This window comes from Paroedura picta, chromosome 6 (assembly GCF_049243985.1).
Source record: "Paroedura picta isolate Pp20150507F chromosome 6, Ppicta_v3.0, whole genome shotgun sequence".
Classification (NCBI taxonomy): domain Eukaryota; kingdom Metazoa; phylum Chordata; class Lepidosauria; order Squamata; family Gekkonidae; genus Paroedura; species Paroedura picta.
In genome coordinates, this window is record NC_135374.1 from 120171324 (window position 1) to 120175064 (window position 3741).

The 3741-nt window shown below is 39.5% G+C and overlaps 1 long non-coding RNA gene across 1 annotated transcript; it reads left to right on the forward strand.

Annotated features, from left to right (window-relative positions):
* Positions 1-878: 878 nt before the first annotated feature.
* Positions 879-1878, forward strand: LOC143840804 (uncharacterized). The gene is made up of 2 exons (XR_013232429.1): positions 879-1353; positions 1733-1878. It is a non-coding gene; the product is annotated as an uncharacterized LOC143840804 (long non-coding RNA).
* Positions 1879-3741: the final 1863 nt, after the last annotated feature.

Genomic DNA, 3741 nt, shown 5'->3' on the forward strand with positions numbered 1-3741 from the left:
AAGACACTAATGAGGTATCGAACTGAAATAATACTTGATAATAGAGAACTTCTCATTCTTTGGGGCAATCTCAAAGGGGAAGAGAAATTCCAGAGGGTTAGCAAGAGAGGCAGAGAGGGGGCTGCCTTGGTGAAGCATTACAGTGTACAATATATGAATAATACATTTCAGGAGGAAAGAATCACTTTGTTTTCCTGAAGAAAGCATGAAAAGAATGAAGGGAAAGCCCCCAAAGAGCACATGAGGTCTTGCAATAACCATTTTGAATGATGCTTTATATTGCCATCTGTTTCCCTCCAGAGAAAATCGCTATAAAGGTGAGGGGGGGGGGAGGCCAACATTCTTTTCAATAAATGCCACGGTTGACCTTGAATTGATATGATTTAACACTTCAGAGGTGCCAAGTCAAGGAGATGAATATTCTTGAAGGGGTATTTTGCATGTGAAAGTGGGTGCTGTATTCAGCAGGTACTGTTGATAGACTGAAATTTTGATTTAGCAAAAAGTATGGGGCTGTGAGGGGTTTCTATCATAGTGGTGTTAGCATGCAACCTTTGCTGAGGTGCTGCTGGGTGCAGTGTAATTTGTCTGCAGAGTTTCTGTTTGCATCTTCATGGCTAACTGGTATTCATTGTGGACAGGTCAAACCACAGTTATTAGTGATTATGTCTAAATGGAAACTCTCTGTGAGAGAAAATATAGGCTGGATCCTATCAGAATCACTCAGAGCTGGAAGAGGCCACAAGGGGTCATCCATCCAACCTCATAACTTCTTGGGAACTTAAAAAGGAGACTCCACTACCTTCTTTTTTTTTACTGTAATGATTTTTTTTTATTTTCATAAAGATAGAAATATAGGATGCAACACGAGTTATTGATACAAAAAGCAGTAAATAAAATATAATCATCATTTGAAAATATACAACCCCACATTGACTCCACAGTGATATAAACTTTTGCCCAAAACTCTAAGAGCCATGAGTCTAAGAGCCATCCACATTTCCACTACATTAAAAAAAGGCCTGTTTAGATATACAAAAGAAAAGTTATTATTAATCAACTTACTTGAGAGATCGTAGACCTCACGTTAACTGCTTGATACAATCTAAGAGCTATCCTGGCAGATATTTCTAGGTTTGAGTTAGATGCTTAACATTAAACATTTCTTATAGAACAGTATGAGTTTTGGCCCTGTATCAATACCCTGATGAAGGGAGAGGAAAGTAGGGCTTTGCCTTAAAGATGTACAAAGAAAAAAAATTACAAAAGGATTTCATAATTTCTCCTTATCCTTAATACAGATACATCTACAAACCATTTATACTTGACCCATTCTAAGAGCCATCCTGACAGGTATAAGTTGAGAGCTTTGCATTTTCTACAGATCAATATGAGCTTTGGCCCTATAACAATACACCAATAAAAAAAATAAGGGGGGAAAGCCCCATTTTATATTTCCAACACTAACGATTATATTACCTATATGCCTACTAAGGAAAAGAAACAAGAGAGAAAAAAGGCACTGCTTCCCCTTTTTCATAAAAATAGCAATGTAGGATACAGTATATGTTGTTAATACAGAGAATAATAAGATTTCCAGGTTTAGATTAAATGCTTAACATTAAACATAGAACAATATAAGCTTTCAGTCTTCTATAGCTTCTCCTTATCCTTAATTCTGATACATCTACAAAACAATTTATACGACCCATTCTAAGAGCCATCCTGACAGGTATATTTTCAGATTTAAGTTGAAAGCTTAACATTAAACATTTTCTACAGGTCAGTGTAGGCTTTGGTCCTAGAACAATACACTAATAGAAGAAAGAAAAAATAAGGGGGGAGAACCCCATTTTATATTTCCAACACTAATGATTATATTACCTATATGCCTACAAAGGAAAAGAAACAAGAAACAAGAGAGAAAGAGACACTGCTTCCCCTTTTTCATAAAAATAGAAATATAGAATACAGTATAACATTAAACTAAGAGCCTCTTGTGGCGCAGAGTGGTAAGGCAGCCGTCTGAAAGCTTTGCCCATGAGGCTGGGAGTTCGATCCCAGCAGCCGGCTCAAGGTTGACTCAGCCTTCCATCCTTCCGAGGTTGGTAAAATGAGTACCCAGCTTGCTGGGGGGTAAACGGTCATGACTGGGGAAGGCACTGGCAAACCACCCTGTATTGAGTCTGCCAAGAAAACGCTGGAGGGCGTCACCCCAAGGGTCAGACATGACTCGGTGCTTGCACAGGGGATACCTTTACCTTTACCTTATAACATTAAACATAAAACAATATGAGCTTTCGGTCTTCTTAAGGGGGTCTCATCTCGAGGCTTGCTACATCTTGTCGTTCCCGTAGACTTATATACTGTCCCATTGGCCTTTGGAGTAGAAAGTGCAGTTGTACTCTTTCCCACAGAATATGCATCGATAAATCTTGAGGCCGTTGCACCTCCTGGACTCCAGTATCAATAAATTTTTTCCCCCAAAGAGCTCCTTTAAATCGGTTACTTTCACTGCAGATCCATATTTCTTTTGATTGATTTTTGTACACTGTTGCTTTGAGATGGCTGTATGTCTTTTTAAAAAGGGTGTCCTTATCTGGGCTGCAGAACTCCGGCATCCCATTTTCCGTCTCCAGAATTTCAGATTTCTCTTCTACTGTTGGTTTTCCACCTTGTTTAGAGCTGTCATCAGCCACTGTTATTGATCCATCATTCCTGTTAAAGACTTCTTCCTTGGCATCTTGGATCTCCTTGAAGATATGAATTTCAGATTTCTCTTCTGCTGTTGGTTTTCCACCTTGTTTAGGGCTGTCATCAGCCACTGTTATTGATCCATCATTCCTGTTAAAGACTTCTTCCTTGGCATCTTGGATCTCCTTGAAGATATGAATTTCAGATTTCTCTTCTGCTGTTGGTTTTCCACCTTGTTTAAAGCTGTCATCAGCCACTGTTATTGATCTATCATTCCTATTGGAGACTTCTTCTTTGCCAGCTTGGATCTCCTTGGAGATATTTTTGACCAATCCATCTATAAATACTTTGTAATCTTGGGTTTGTATCTCTATTAGATGAGCCAATCTTTTTAACATAGACATGTTTTTGACTTTAAAAAAACCCGGCCTCAAACAATTTTACAAGTGGCCAGTAGAGGTCCTCTGTTTTATCCTCTGGCATGTGACGTATTGAAGTCAGTTAAGGCAGATATTCTTGTGCTGGCACAGAGTTCTCGTGAGATCTTCCCATTCACAGCTCTTATCTCTTATCTCCGAAAACCAAAACAATTACAATAAGAGCTTTTGCCAATTAATTCAAGTTGATTTGAGTCCTTCTTCTGCTTAGTTAGGAGAATTAGCCTGCCTCATAACGAGGTGGCTTCGGGCAGAGCAGAGTGAGAGGAGGGGGGAAACAAAGGGCTTTGATGCAGGAAGAGAGACGGAGAAAAAAAAACGAGAGATACTTGCAGTAAATGATGTTTTGGAACTCAGCCGATGTCCTCCCCTCAGTTCAAAACGTTCATTTGTGGTAAATCATCGTGGAGTGTTGAAGCAGATACTTTAAGATTAAAGAAAGAAAAGAAAGTCTGAGATAGAAAATGGCAGTTGTCCTCTGGACCTGGAACGCTGACAGCCTATAATCCAGGGAGATATACTCCCTAAAGGATTGGAAACGGCCCCAAGAACTTCCTGGGTAGAAAGGTGAGGTGGGGTTTGCGTACCCCTCCTCTTTTCTGCCAATTGC